This window comes from Silene latifolia, chromosome 1 (assembly GCF_048544455.1).
Source record: "Silene latifolia isolate original U9 population chromosome 1, ASM4854445v1, whole genome shotgun sequence".
Classification (NCBI taxonomy): domain Eukaryota; kingdom Viridiplantae; phylum Streptophyta; class Magnoliopsida; order Caryophyllales; family Caryophyllaceae; genus Silene; species Silene latifolia.
Window position 1 is genome coordinate 18,784,654 of NC_133526.1, and position 16,786 is coordinate 18,801,439.

General features: G+C 35.7%; 1 non-coding gene across 1 annotated transcript; it reads left to right on the forward strand.

Moving 5' to 3' along the window:
- Positions 1 to 11,779: 11,779 nt before the first annotated feature.
- On the forward strand, positions 11,780 to 11,886 carry LOC141621751 (small nucleolar RNA R71). Its single transcript, XR_012532645.1, has one exon. It is a non-coding gene; the product is annotated as a small nucleolar RNA R71 (small nucleolar RNA).
- Positions 11,887 to 16,786: the final 4,900 nt, after the last annotated feature.

Below are 16,786 nucleotides of genomic sequence, written 5' to 3' on the forward strand. Positions count from 1 at the left end.
AAATAAGACATGAAGAGGAACTCGGGAGCTCACAAGACTTTAAGCGCAACAAAAGGAAACCTCCCCAAACCAGCGTGAGCTAGGAGGTTTCAGTAGCCAGCAGTGCTACCATAGGTACCTGAAAAGAAACAAAAGTACCACGCGTAATTCCGAGAAAGCAATTTACGAAACGCCAAATTATGTGCAAAATAAGAAAATGGAAGAAAACAGAAATAAATCGGAGAATAAAGTGGAGAAAAGACTCCCTCAACTCCGCAAATCGACCAAACACAGCAGGGGAATGATCGAAAACAGGTATAACAGCGAACATGGTCGATCGACCATAGCATCCAGTCGATCGACCAGGATGACATGAACAGAAGCTCCTATAGCTGTAGCAGTCAGTCGATCGACCACTCAGGCCAGTCGATCGACTGAGAAACCTGCTGTAAGTTCTGATTTCTTCGATTTAGCTCAATAAATTGAGCTAATGTGGTCTATATGTTGGGAAATGTGTCCTCAACAATAGTGCGATAACATGATTTAAATATCATTATTAAGTCTCATATAAAGAATACGTAAGGGATGATTCAATTATATAGTCAACTGATCAACATTAATCGGTAACGATTGGCTTGCTAGAGTTTGACGTTACTGTCGTGGGACGGTGGTGGTCAGTTGATCCCTTAAGGTCACACCTAAAGGATGATGCCCTTATCTATAAAGTTGATTAATTGTATGACGATCCAAGTTGATCAATTCCTTAAAATTGAACAATTCAATTGTGAGAGAGAATAATATTATCTTATTATAATGGGATTAAATAAGATTTATTTTAGTAATAAAATGCATTGTTACTAAAATTATTTATTGTTTGAGAAACAATAGAGATAAGAATGAATGATTAATTATAATTACAAGATGTTGTGAATTATAATTATATGACCCATTTTATTTATGTGATCAAGTATCACTAGTCAATTTATTGTATGTAATTTTAATTAATTCATGAAATGATATTTATGTGATAAATATGCATTAAATTAATTGATAACATGTATCATACTACATGTGACATATTGTGTGACAAATGACAAAATGACAAAATAAAATGGTAGTCCATTTTATGTAAATGGACCGAAAATGGAGGGTGAGTTAGTGGGTTATGGTTGTTTTATTTTATTTGATAAAATGACATAATGATGCCTACCTACAACTAGTCTTACACATCTATTTTTCTTGTGAAGACAAAAAGAAAAAGTAAGATGGCCTATACTATACCCAAACCGTCCACCCTCTTATCGATCATGATTTTTGAGAGTTTTTCCTCTTATCATCATTCATTCACATGCAAAGCTCTCTCTCTCTCTCTCTCTCTCTCTCTCTCATATATTCATCCTCTTCTTCATCAAAAAGATGAGTTTTTGATTTCAAATTGTTCTAAAAGATTACTAAATTATTAATATAATATATGAGTGTTAGTAATCAATTTTAAGGTAAACTACTAAACTAATATCTAGCTAATATTATTTAGTGGGGATAAGGGATAGTCTTGGGTGCAATCAAGAGGAGAATCTCTACTTTGGGATTTTTGGAGGATCATCTTTATATATGGAAAGCTCAAGAACTAACAAGAAGGAGATATTGTTGGTGCCCATAAAACCGAAATCATGTAGTAAGGACAACGATTTCTTCACTTATCTTTTTAGTTTGCATGCATAAGATTTGTAATTAATTTTATGACTAAATTAATTAGAACATATATGAATATGTTAAGCAATGAGATATAGATTTCCAACAAGCGGTATCAAGAGCCTTGGTTGTTTGCATGCAAATCGGTTATTGTTTTTCCGAGTTATACGATTAACATATAAAACTTATAAATTTGTGTTATTATGATATATCACGAAAATAATTTATGCATGTTAAAGTTTCTGATCCTAAAATGTATTTAGGATATTTTGGTTAATTTATGGATTTTTATTGTTCATTTTATTTAATATTGGCATTAAAATGTGATTTTTATGATAAAAATGTCAATTTTGGACGAAAATTAGCTAAACTTCGAATTTTCTAGTGGTTTTTGGATATGTTTTCACATATATTATTTTTAAATTACCGGAAATTTTTAGAATTTTTAGAGTTTTTATGCTCAAAATATGGATTTTTCATGATAAAAATCGGATTTAGATGAAAAATAGGTTAATATGAGAAATATTTCGAATCTGGTCATAGAAATTTAGTATGTTGTCACATGCAATTGTACAAGATGTTTGAAAAATAATAGGCTATAATGAAGTCTTCATGCATGATTTATGGATTTTTGATGAAAAATAGCATAAATAGTGACTTAATTAGTGAGTAATTGCTAAAACATACTCCATGACTAAGGAAAAACGTCACATATTGCATTTTATTATGTTTTTCAGATCTAAAATTGAAAAGTTGATGAATATTTCTCTCATGTTTTTATGATTATTATTGATAAATCCGATAAACCGCAACATTGTTTTGCCCGATAAATTTCAAAATTTTTTAACCTAAGTTTTTGAACATTATGAGTGTCATGGTATTTTTCCAGAATGTTCATGAGTTTTAAATTTCAAATTTTGAATTTATTTGAAATTTTTGTGATTTATTTGAAGTTTATGGCATTTTATTGTTATTTTGAGTCCATTAATGAACAATTTTAAGAAATATAAGTTAATTATAGTCAAATGGTTAGTGGAGACTAAGTTTGAGTCCTAAGTTGGTTAGGGTAATTAACTTGTGCATAAATATGAATTTATGTATTTTATTGTGATTTTAAAAGGTTGAATCACGCAAATCCGTAAAAACCGTTTAATATACGATATTGGCTCCTTAAAGGCGATTTAGCATAAAATTGGGCATGTTCATACATATTATAATGCTGCATTTTAGTTATGATTGTCATAATTTTATTTTATGTAATTTTGAATTATGTAATTTTTACTTAGTATGGCCTTAGTTTTTAAATTGGTATTACCCGAAATGTATGGGAATATCGATTCGGTTGTAATTTATTGTGATCTCGTATCACCGTTTTGCAATTTAATAGATTTATTTTATTTAAATTACAAATGTATAATAGGAAATTATGTAATTTGTTATGTAATTCATTTATTCCGGAGTTCCATGAAGACGGTGTCACTCAAGAAGGCGATACATAAAGACGGTGTTACCTCGAGATGCGTGCCATAACCAAAGTTCAAGGGACCAATGGAGTTGGTTTCCGAATATGTAATAGTTAATTAGATTTTCTATTTTAGGAAGGCCATACTAGGATTTATTTTATGCTTTGCATTTTATTTATATGGCGCATGCATCGCTAAATCGCCATAACTAAAACATGCATTATCATCTTTTTATCGAGTTTATCGACCGTGTCAATTACAATTATTGTAGTTCACCGCTTTAGTTCACTTAAAACGTGATAGATAATAAATTGACATGACCTCTCGCTAAAATAAACAATTGAGACTTAGCCTTACCAAAAAGTAGAAACCATGAAAACCTATTTCGCGAGGGAGTGCACTCGGCCTTACCGGGGTACAAACCTTGTTACGTAGGGGAAGTGGGTGATAAAAGTCTATCCACCGAATTCATGTTGATAAGGAATGAATCGGCCCTACCGTGCCCAAGTTGATGTGGATTTGGATTCATGGACACATTTATTCGAAATTTGGATTGAGCTCAACGGAAGTATTCGTGACCGTAGTCGCATGTGTTCCGGAATCGATTAAAGCATTAATCCACCGAGTTATATTGATAAGGGATGAATCGGCCCTACCGTGCCCAAGTTAATATGAATTTGGATCTTGGAATCATTTATCATAGTTGGGTAGAGGTCACTATGTAAATGCTTTACTTGTTATTTACAAGTATTAATAAAACGATAAATGTTAAGTTTTCCACTATTCCGTTATCATATTGTTCTATTTCTTTACCTCAATTTATATACGATATCATTTCGATTTTTGATTCAAATCTCCATTAAAACATCGTAACTAAAGACAAATATGAATTTGCTTCTAAAACCTCAAATGAACTATTGCTAAGGATCTGTTGTAAAGAGTGTAGATTAATATTATTCATTATCACACAGGTTTTTTATTCTTGACTAACACATATACTTACAATGGATTGTTTTTCATATACTTAATTGAATTAAGTACCTTGAAGCGATAAATTGTTTTGGTAATTAGATTTGTCAGAATTCGTAATTGACCAAAATAATGCAACCACTTCAATGAAAGTTTTAAGACTAAAACGATTGAATTGAAGAGTAATCTTCATAAGATTCAACTTTGCTTCTCTAAGTAAAGACTCTTTGAAATGAGTGGGAGCATTCTCTTAAACCGTTAAGAAAAGGACGAGGTTCAAGAAGTAAATGGAATTGATACAAGGTAATGTAAAAGTAAAGTTATTGAGAATGACGATACTAAACCTATCAATCCCGACCAATAAAGTTTCCATTGTCTTAAATGTTGGACACTAGAAAGGAAACTACCCCAAATTATTGAAGAATCAACAAGTTAGTTGTGGGACATCTAATGGGATCTTCTTCTTTAAATGTTTATTTGATTGACATAAATTTTGCTAGTACTACTTCGTCAATATTAGAAACCAGTGGTGATTTTCATCATTGTACTTGATACAAAGGATGATTAGAATATGACGACTAGCAACAATAATATTGAGAGATAGAGTCATTGTGTAATCAATCTAGTTTTGGGTTTATAGTTGTACTTAATTATGACTATTAAGTACATAAACTCTAAATAAGAATATATACTTGTTAAGATACAAAAGAGGTTTCACTTTTGTGGCCCTATACACCACGATTTGATGTATGGCTAGCCCATTATCAAGGTGATTATATTCTAATCCAAACTAGGATGACATATCATGTAGATGATGCAAGACTCAAATTGGTGACCCAAGATTAAACCTTAAATTCTGGAATGATGAACGCAAAGAGTTATCAAGTACTCTTGAAACCAATAGATTGTTAATCTTATGGTATATGCATATCTTGTATTCAAAGCAAGATGTCTCGTGCCTTTTGGTTGAAAAGGAGATCGAGGTTATAAATCATTGATCCAAAATAGGTTGATCATTTTCTTTTACCAACGATTTAAGTTGATGCTAATGTGTTCACTTAATAAGGTAAATAGAGAAATCTTTGAAGAAGTTCAAAGAGTTCAAGGAATCACGATTTAGTCGTGATGGGATTATCAAAGTGAAAACTTTGATATAAGCCAAAGGAAATGTGATATAGTATCACAAGTTAATCTCTCTTAACACACATTATGAGATAATATGTGGTTGGATAAGAAATCAAACGCTATTCGATATGGTTTGAACTTCAATCAAGTTACTTTGAGTTACTTGATCCTTTTGGGGATTTTATCATTTTGTCTAGATTATTTTTCCACTAAATCTAAAACGAATCATATGAGATATGAAATGGTAGAGTACCATATTTGTAAGTTTTCACAAGAAACAAATACTCATTTTTCCCTTTCAATTATCACGAGTACGACGGGTTTATGGCTCGTGAAGCTGTCTTTCTAAAATACAAGTTTATTTCTAGAAGACAGAGTGGGAGAAATTATTCAAGAGCCACAAAGAATGCCACTGAGAATGTTATGTCGCAAGAAACTGGTCTTTCTTGACTACATGAGACGTTTTGTGTAAGATGTTGTTTCTTTAAAACCTAGGAGGTTAAATTCGTCACTTGTTGAAGATGATGAATTCATGCTACTTTTAAGAAAGTAAAGAGCTTACAACTTACAAAGAAATTGTTTGATTCAAGTTGATTACTTCTGGAAAGTAATGAACATATGACTTACATGAGAGTGTTTAAGTCACAACTCACTACAAGGCTTAGAGCCATGAAAATCCGAAATAAAAGGCTTGATTAGTGACAAAGGGTTTTGCACCAATAAAGAGAGATTTCAAAGCTTGGTTGGTGGCAAAGTGTTTTGCACTAGTTGAAATGCTTAAGTCTATTTAGATCTTCTTAGGGATTATGTTTCATTATGAGGATATACATACAACAAGTAAATCTAAAACCCACTTCTTCAAAAGAAGGAATGTATTCAATACATGTCATGAGTTTTGTAGATTCTTGCAATCCTAAGATAATGTGAAACTTAAGAGAAAATCTTAAGTAGGACATCAATGAGTTGGAATCAATGTTTTGATCATGTTATAAAACTTTTCTCGATAAGTCGAGAAGTTGTGTTTATACATGGAGTTTAGTGGGAGTTACGGAAATTTTAATTAGTCTTATATATGGATAACATATTGATCATTGAGAATGATTTAAGACTTTTGGAGTATTATAATACATCTTTAATATCCGGATTTATGAAGATAAATCTACATGATATTAGCATCAAATAAGAAGTCTTATGTTGATAAGATTCATGATTAGTTCAATCGAATTGAACATATTTGGTTGATTCCATTTGCTTCCGCTGCCGGATCAATTAAATAAGTAATGATGTATAACACTTCATATGCTTTGAGTATGATGAATTGTTTTAAAATCGAATTTAAGTAATAAGTTACCAAGTAACCCATAAAGATTACCCTTAAGTGCTTGCAGAAGCATTAAGGAAGTAAAGCAAAGTGTTTATGATGCAATTTTGTGTAAGGGTGTTACACAAGTGACAATTGACAATTGAGATTGCGCATGGTTTCCGACAAAACCATAATCAAAACACATAAGGATGGTTTAGAAACCATTGTGGCTATGTTGTTTAAGAAATAGATTTTCTAGAATTGTTCTAGGCAATAAAGAACAATGAGAGATATTTATAACGGAAATTGAGTACACTTGCAATCATGAGATGTGCAAGAGGATGAGTCCCGCACACTGTGAAAACAGTGGGAGCTATTCTTAGGCTAGAGGACCTATGTCTTGATTGGATCTCGACACGTACTCATAAAGTTTAGTGATGCAAATGCATACATTACAAAGGAAAACGAGTATGTAGTAAGGTTGAGTAAGGTACAAGAAGTTGATAAAACCTACTAACCAAAGCCTTTTCATAGGCTAAACATGATGAGTCATGTCATTTCAATTGAATTGAAATGAACAACTACATACAAGATCAAATTAGATTATAGAACATGAAATAGTAATCAGGCATTGACTATTCATATGTGATAATCGCATTTGTCGTTCGAGTTTTTACTTTGAAAACTCATTTATACTTTGTTACATCCAAACGGGTTGTAGAGACAATATTGAACCCCGTTAAAGTGAACCCGGATTAACATGGTATTCGCCCATAATCACTTATATGAGGTGACTTCTCGAAGTGACTAGAGTGTGATGCGATTGATGGCAAGTTCAAGTGCCATAGAGTCATGTGAGATGACTAGTCGATCACATAAGCAGACTGTTAGGAACACGTTGTCGGGCAGTGACCGCTTATAGAGTTCTGGCAAATTTATATAGCCTGGTCGTGGCGAGAGCTACTATAGTATTCTAATGAGTCGATTCTTTTGACTAAACACTGTTCGCCTAAGATGGCACAGTTTCAGATTAGCTTTGATTTATGTTACTACGACCTTCGTAAATGGGGTCAAATGGGCACATTTTGGGTTATGATGGCTGTGGCTAGTCGAAAGGAATAAGTGCAATAGGAATTGTCCACCCCTTGTCAGGGTTAAAACAATATCTCAGGGCCACTCGAGGAGCAATGAACTGGAAATGCGTGGCCACGCTCGGAAGGTATCTATGGTAGATAAATTCCGGTCAATCAGTTATTCTCCAGATCGAGGAAACCACTCTCGATATGATCACTTGCAAGTACGACCCGAAAGACACCTTGCATTGAGTGGGAGATAGTAATAGGACAAGAGAATTGGTGACGCACACTTGTCGAGGACAAGTGGGAGATTGTTGGGAAATGTGTCCTCAACAATAGTGAGATCACATGATTTAAATATCATTATTAAATCTCATATAAAGAATACGTAAGGGATGATTCAATTATATAGTCAACTGATCAACATTAATCGGTAACGATTGGCTTGCTAGAGTTTGACGTTATCGTCGTGGGGACAAAGGTGGTCGATTGATCCCTTAAGGTCACACCTAAAGGATGATGCCCTTATCTATAAAGTTGATTAATTGTATGACGATCCAAGTTGATCAATTCCTTAAAATTGAACAATTCAATTGTGAGAGAGAATAATATTATCTTATTATAATGGGATTAAATAAGATTTATTTTAGTAATAAAATGCATTGTTACTAAAATTATTTATTGTTTGAGAAACAATAGAGATAAGAATGAATGATTAATTATAATTACAAGATGTTGTGAATTATAATTATATGACCCATTTTATTTATGTGATCAAGTATCACTAGTCAATTTATTGTATGTAATTTTAATTAATTCATGAAATGATATTTATGTGATAAATATGCATTAAATTAATTAATAACATGTATCATACTACATGTGACATATTGTGTGACAAATGACAAATTGACAAAATAAAATGGTAGTCCATTTTATGTAAATGGATCGAAAATGGAGGGTGAGTTAGTGGGTTATGGTTGTTTTATTTTATTTGATAAAATGACATAATGATGCCTACCTACAACTAGTCTTACACATCTTACACAACTATTTTTCTTGTGAAGACAAAAAGAAAAAGTAAGATGCCCTATACTACAACCCAAACCGTCCACCCTCTTATCGATCATGATTTTTGAGAGTTTTTCCTCTTATCATCATTCATTCACATGCAAAGCTATCTCTATCTCATATATTCATCCTCTTCTTCATCAAAAAGATGAGTTTTTGATTTCAAATTGTTCTAAAAGATTACTAAATTATTAATGTAATATATGAGTGTTAGTAATCAATTTTAAGATAAACTACTAAACTAATATCTAGCTAATATTATTTAGTGGGGATAAGGGATAGTCTTGGGTGCAATCAAGAGGAGAATCTCTACTTTGGGATTTTTGGAGGATCATCCTTATATATGGAAAGCTCAAGAACTAACAAGAAGGAGATCTTGTTGGTGCCCATAAAACCGAAATCATGTAGTAAGGACAACGATTTCTTCACTTATCCTTTTAGTTTGCATGCATAAGATTTGTAATTAATTTTATGACTAAATTAATTAGAACATATATGAATATTTTAAGCAATGAGATATAGATTTCCAATACTATAAACCTGCAAATACACATAATAACGCGCCCAAAATTGCGCAAAACCCAAAGTAACAGTCTAAAGTCTTTAAAATCCTAAGCAAACTTATTAAAGCGAAGTCTCGCGCAAACCAAAACAATAAAAAGGTCTAACAAAAGCAATAAATTTTTTTTAAAAAGTCTTAATCAACTAATAGTTGATCAAGAATGGCCACGGGATGGCCCACTTGCTCGGCTTCTGACTACAAGAAGTAGCCTCTACAATGCTCATCTTCTCAGCTGCACTTCTATCAATTCCAATATCCGCAGAACTCAACGGATCAGCATCTCGAACATCTTCCCAATCAATGACCTCGTCTGGCTCATCAACATCCAAATCGGACTCCGTCACCTTGACTGGCTCCCCATCAGGCTCCTCATCAGTGCCATAGCTAAGACATCCTAGACCGCCTCTTTGAACGATTGGCTCCTTCACAGCTGGAGCAACGAACGGCTCTAACTTCCCCAAACCATTTCCTGCAATATCTAAAACAGAAAAATCTTCCTCCAATTTGCTCCCAATCTGGGGCGGAGGTGTCACAACAGGAGTAGGCATGGGGGCAGGCATATCAGAAAGCACAAAATAAGATTTCTTCTCAGAGATCGTATTACAAGTGACTGGCCACATATGATCTTTCTTCTTAGCTGTCTGGGCAAAAACAATGGACTGTTTCCCTAATTTAAAGGTCAATGTCCCTGAGCCAACATCTATAACTGCACCAGCAGTGTGCAGAAATGGTCTACCCAAAATGATAGGAATGTGAGCATCCTCGGGTATATCTAGTACAACGAAGTCAACTGGGAAAAAGAACTTTCCTATTTGCACAGGAATATCCTCTAAGACTCCTATAGGCGGACCGCAACGATCGCCATCCAGTACTCGTCATGTTAGTAACTGCAAACCTAGTCAATTTCAATTTCTTAGCAAGACTCAAAGGCATAACGCTAATACTGGCTCCTAAATCACATAATGCCTTCTCAATAGAAAAGGTACCAATATTACATGGGACTGAAAAACTACCTGGGTCTGCTAGCTTATGAGGTGCAGTATGAGTCTAATAAGAACATGACTCCTCAGTTAGTGCGACAGATTGCACAGTGTCAAGTGACTTCTTTTTAGACAAAAGCTGCTTCATAAATTTCGTGTAAGCAGACACTTGATTAACTAATTCTAAGAAAGGAACTTGCACATTTAAACTACGAATAACATTCTCAAACTTGTTAAACGATACCTGTTCCTTTGTCAGCACCAATCTCTCTGGCTAAGGGGCTGTAAGAAGCAACTTAGCCCTCTCCTCTAGATCTCTCATACCGGCATCAGTGGACTTAGGCTGAAAATCCACTACCTTGTCCTTGTTGTAGCTCGAACCCTCTTCAAATCGTCTCAAGAATGAACCATTAATCGTCATTGGGTCGTATTTTGGAACCGGGATAGACCCATCAACATTTGGATCTTGCCTTAATAATTTCGGAGTCATCGTACCCCGAAACAAGTGGTCCCTCAAGTTATCTGGCATTGGAGGACGAAAAGGTTCACGATCAGCAGCATCCTCAGTCGATCGACCATGTTGGTCAGTCGATCGACTGACCTCCTCAGAAACAGAAGCTGTATTATTTCGCGGACTGGTCGATCGACCGGGTATGTCAGTCGATCGACTGACATACCTGTTGATCGTCTTTTTCTTGCTATTGTTCACTACGGCCTTTTTCTTGCTCGGTTCCGCCTCATCTTTTTCAGTGACATCTTCGACCATAGCGGGGCCATCAAGGGTAGACCCACTCCTCAAAGTGATAGCATTTAGGGTCTCTTTTTGATCCGGCTGTGACGGTAATTGCCCCGGAGCTCGAGTTGCACTTTTGCTTGCCAGTTGGGCCATTTGACTCTCCAACATTTTTGTAGAAGTCTCTCTAGCTTGAGACTCCTTTTGCAGCAAACCCGACAGATTTTGAACCATGTTTTTCAACTCAGAAATGTCAGAACTTTGAAATTGCTGCTGCTGAGGCACATATGGAGGCTTTTGAAATTGCTGTTGCTTATGAGGGGGCACATAACTATGCTGCTGCTGCGGTGGTGGACCCGGATTAAGGACATTCTGGTTAGTTCATCTCAAATTGGGGTGGACATTAGAGGGATCGGGATAAGTGCCAGTTTGCCTATAATGTTGAAAGGCAGCACATATTTCATTCGAACTGGTACAAAATTCTGAAACATGTCCCTCTGCACCGCATCTTTTGCATGTAAAGGGACCGTCTGAAACTACATTAACTTTATATATACCTCCCTTTTGAGATCCCCCAAAATCTATCTTGTCAAATCTTGCAGTAAGGGCTTCTATTGCAGCTACAGCAGGAGATTCGGCCGATCTTCTATGATCTCCTCTAGAATTTCCATGCTCAGCTTTATGGATGGCAATGTCATCAATGATTTTCCACCCCTTTGTCTCACCGCTATTTTCTTGAAATCTCCCATTAACTGCAACATTTAGGATAGCTCTTTGATCGTCATAAAGACCATTGTAGAATTGGTTGCACAGAAACCATTTCTAAAACCCATGGTGTGGAATAGTTCGTACTAGTCTCTTGAAACGGACCCATGCCTCATGAAAATATTCATCAGGACCCTGTTTAAAACTCGTGATCTGAGCTCTAACCGCATTGGTCTTCGAGGCAGAGAAATATTTCTTGTAAAATGCTAGGGCCAGCGAATTCCAATCAGTAATCCCGTTAGCAGCTCGATCCAAATCTCGGTACCATTCCCTTGCAGCATCACGAAGCGAGAATATGAACATCGTCTCCTTCACCTGGTCCTGGGTCACACCTGTTGGCGGGGGTATGGAACAGAATTAGTCAATGAATGTCTCCATATGTTTAGCTGCATCTTCATTTGCAGCTCCCCCAAATTGGTTTCTCTCAACCAAGTTAATATAAGACGGTTTTGGCTCGAATTTCCTTTCTGTCCCGGCTGGCAACGCAAATCCCTTATAAAGATTCTCAGCTTTTGGCTCGGAGTGACTGGCTATACTTGCTTCTTCAGCCATATCTGGAGATGTAACGGTCTCAGCTGAGGAAGTAGAAACAGGAGATGAAGGTGGATCCTCCTCAAATAGCTCGTTCTCGTAGTAACTGGATAGAGTACTCAGCTCTTCCTCTGTCGGCAATACTCTAGATGATCGTCTCAACTCGCGCAAAGTCCTTTCGATCTCAGGATCTAATGGTCTCAATTCACCAGCCTATGACCTGCGCATAAGAGGAAACTACAAGTAGAATATGAGAAAAGTTTAAGGAACAGATGTCCCTTAAACTAAGATAGAGACTAAAATAAAAACAACTAAAAATTAAACAATTGTCTCCCCGGCAACGGCGCCAAAATTTGATACCGTCGTAGAGTACCAAAGATAAATTTATAATTTCCAAACTACTACTATAAATAGCGGCAGTCAGGGTCGAACCACAGAGAGGCGATGCAATTAATAGCTGTCTGATTTTAGTCTAAAGTAACAAATGTATGGGGGTTTTGTTTTGAATTATTCTATAACAAAAGTAAATAAATGAGTGATTTAAAGAAACTGGATGAAATCAAATTTTAAAAGGATGCTAAGATGGTCGGTTCACTGTAATTTCGGCGGCTGTATCCTAGATAAGTCTGAGATAACCACGTGAGACGGGAAAATAAGAAGTCCTCTCGGTCCATTCTTAATAGGTAGCCTCTTTCGATCTAGCCACGGGTCCCTAATATCACTAATGATGACTCTCGTCCTGAAAAGTGATTTAAAAGTCTAAATTAATTTATCTCTCGATCTTATTAATTTAGTCGTCTTAATTAAGCAGTCTATTTCCCTCCCCTATCTCTCGATCTTACCGGGTCGGTCAATTCCTAAGCATTCAACTAGTCGCGTGCACTCGATTCGTCAAAAATAGCAATTAAATTAATTAAAACGAAGTAAATCTCACGGGAGCCGGTCGATCGACCAGGTAGGCCAGTCGATCGACCATGGCGCGACTCAGGTCTACCAATTTACGCCGCCTACACTACAGTTCCCCTACATCTTAGCACGATGGGTTTAGCTACTCATGATTACGATAAAAACAACAATAAAATTAAATAGTAAAGCAAACGAATTCATACTTAAATTAACTAAATAAACAATTAACATGAAACGATAATTTGGCTATGGGAAATCTAACTAGCAATTCTAAACTATGAACGAATAAAGTTAAACTGAAATTAGAGAGCGTAAATTACCGAATCAAAACAGGAAGAAGAATCCCAAAGCACGAACTTTTATTAAAGAAGAGCAAAACTAATTTGTATTGAATGAAAATAAATGCTAAACTTGATAAAGAACCCTAATTCTTTCCCTAAAAACTGATGATAAAGACTTGATGATAGGGTTACGTTATATAGGAATATAACGTGATTCTTAGTTCCTAAAACCTAATTACATTGGGCTTTCTAATTCTCGTCCTTTTAACTTGCGTCAGATTAACGGTTTGGTCGATCGACCAATAGGACCGGTCGATCGACTGAACTGCGATAAACAGTAGCTTCTGTAAGTCGTGCTCTGGTCGATCGACTGAAAGCACCAGTCTATCGGTCACTTCAACAGGTAATTGGCTCCAAAAGCTTCGTGAATTCGTCTTTCGGGCCTCGATACGCGCACCAAGTTCACTTCCCAAGTAAATACTTCATGTCAACTAATATGCCAAGTACTCGGGGACGGATTCGGCTTGATTTCCGCTGAATTCTTCACATTTCTGCAATATTATATAAAAACACAAAAGTAGACGGAAATAGGGAAAATAGTAGCTTAAACTACACAAATGAGGTCTGAAATGCGTGTAAAATAGGGTTTAAAAAATCATATTTAGGACACGCATCAGTGAGTCGCATCTAACTCGTCAAGGTCGATAATTTCAAACAGAGCCTTCATCTCAAGTATAGTCATATCAGCAGGTTTGCCCAAAATATCTTGTTTTAATTGAACCACGAGTATGTCGGGGGTTTCTGCTTTGCTTACCGCCAGGTCATAAAAATTATCTGGCTTATAATTGAAGTTGGTTGATTTTATCTCGGGCTACAAGTAGAGAAAAAAAAGAATTACACGAGACATCATATATAATTGAAAAAAAAAAAATCGATTATTCCAAATTATTATTACCTCTTGAATTTTGGGTAAAGGCGCAGTCGTAACAGTGACTTTGTGTGTTGACATAGAAGTCGTAGTATTCATTCTTTTATGTAAATCATGCAAATGTAAAAATTAAAGCGCTTTTTATAAGTTAATATTCGTACCCTAATAAATTTAAAGGCGTTCATTATAACAAATTTGTCATCTTTAGGATATCTACCTCATAAACGACAACATGAATGTTTTCTTTAGGCCATTGCACAAGCGAGCGTACGACTTGACCCACAGTAGCGACCTCGTTATTAGGAAATAGAACTGGTAGTTTAGCAAAATTGTTGTGGTATAAGTTTTGCACTTCTACTTTTTAGATTTGTCACGGAGGGCTATGCCATGAACCTTAACCTGTTCAAACTGGTCGTAATGTAACACGTATCCTCTGGCAACTTTAACTTTAAAACCTTTCGTCCCCTTTTTGAGATAGAGGGAAAGTAGACAAGGCTTCTGGCTAGTAACGCCCTTCTCCCACATTTTTAATTTATTAGATTTAGAATGTATAACGGGTAGTGTATAATTTGAATAAATATAAATTAGGAGCTACCTTACCTTGAGCGATGAAAAGAATGTGTTGTCATCAACTATCTCTGTCTCCTTTGTCCTGACCTCCTCCTCCAAGATCAGCTCCTTTGGCGTGACCTCTAGGGCTTCCTCCACAACTACCTGAACTTTTTCGTCAACTACCTGATCTTGATCCTTTGCCATGTCCTTTTAGGTTTCTTTCTCGACATAGAACACCTCATCATCATCACTTCTCATGTCCTCGTTTACCCCCTCCTCTACTTTCTTTATGACTTAACAAATCATAACCAACTCTTCTTCAGATGGCTACTCCCCCTTTTCCACCATTCTCATTATCAATGTATGACAGTCATGTGACTTTAATCCAATAAGTTTTAGTCCCTGCATTGATATAAGGCTTCTAATATTAGACGAATAGCCCTCTGGCACTTTAATTCCATGCAAGCATTCACAAAACTCTATTTTCTCCTTCCTTGAAAGAGTATGGGCAGCTGGTGGCAAAAAAGTCTGATTTCCTTTTTTTTAGCTGCCAGCTCGGGCCTAATACCCATCTTTGCGAAATCATCCCTATTTTCTCCTTCCTTGAAAAAGTTTGTTAAAAAATGCGGATTTTTTTTCTTATAACCCCGAGAAGACAACTTAGAGCCTTTCTTCCCATAAGTTATCTCAATATTTTTTACCTTCTCATACACTTCATGCCTATTCAAAATCTTAGGACTCGAACGATGCTCAGTGCACCCATTAAACGCCTTGTGAAGCTTACGATAAGGGTGATCACGGCGTAACCCCCTATGATTTCCCAAGTACCCATGCTTGCGAGAATGCTTCAAGTATTCTGATACAATATCCTCTAAACACAATGGGCAAGCCTCTTTTCCATGTACAGTATGTTCAGAAAGATCGCCATATGCCGGAAAGTCAGTTATTATACACAACAACATTGCTCTTAGATTGAAAGTTTCCTTTTTATAACCATCAAAGACTTGTATCCCTCTATCCCACAAAATTCTTAAATCATCTAAAAGTGGTTCCAAATACACATCTATGTCACTCCCAGATTGTCGAGGGCCAGAAATCAACAAGGATAACATCATATACTTCCGTTTCATGACAACCCATGGGAGAAAATTATTAATGGCCAACTGATGTAAAATAAGGTCCGTCATAATAACCTTGGAGCCCGATCCTCAAACGCCAATTCGAAAAACAATCTCGAATTTTGTATACAAACTAATCGAAATGATCAAAAGCTTGCAACGAGTTTTGTTTATCTCAAACTTTAATTCATAATCTGTAATCTGAAAAATACAGCAGCACATCTCGCCTTATATAGGATAGATTAGAATATTCTAGGTTATACAAATGATCTTCTAAAAGATCTTATTCTTGCTAAATAAGATACTAGCTAAACAAGAAAATAACAAACTCTAATAACAGAAAATAAGATTAGGAGATAATAGCTAATTAATAATCTTCAAGATATCGATTCTTATTCTCGATGCTTGTTTCCTTAGCTTGTAACGTGGCCAGTTATATCCGAATCGATTTGCATATCCGAATTCATTGGCAACAATCCCGTAGGATTTGGACAGCTGAACTTAAAACAGGCATATCTCATTCGTTACTCAACCGAATCACGCATAAAACTACTTGTTGGAAAGCTAACATCATGAGCTTTCATTTCCAATTGATTTCAGCTCAAAACGAGTCACAAATTTTGAGGTATTTGTCCTTGAAAATAGCTGGACGAATCTGGATATTCAGAAATTTCTTAAGCATTCTTGTTTATTGCATATCCACGTTTTTCTTGCATCATACTCCCTTTCTTCAAAAAGAATCGACTCGATTC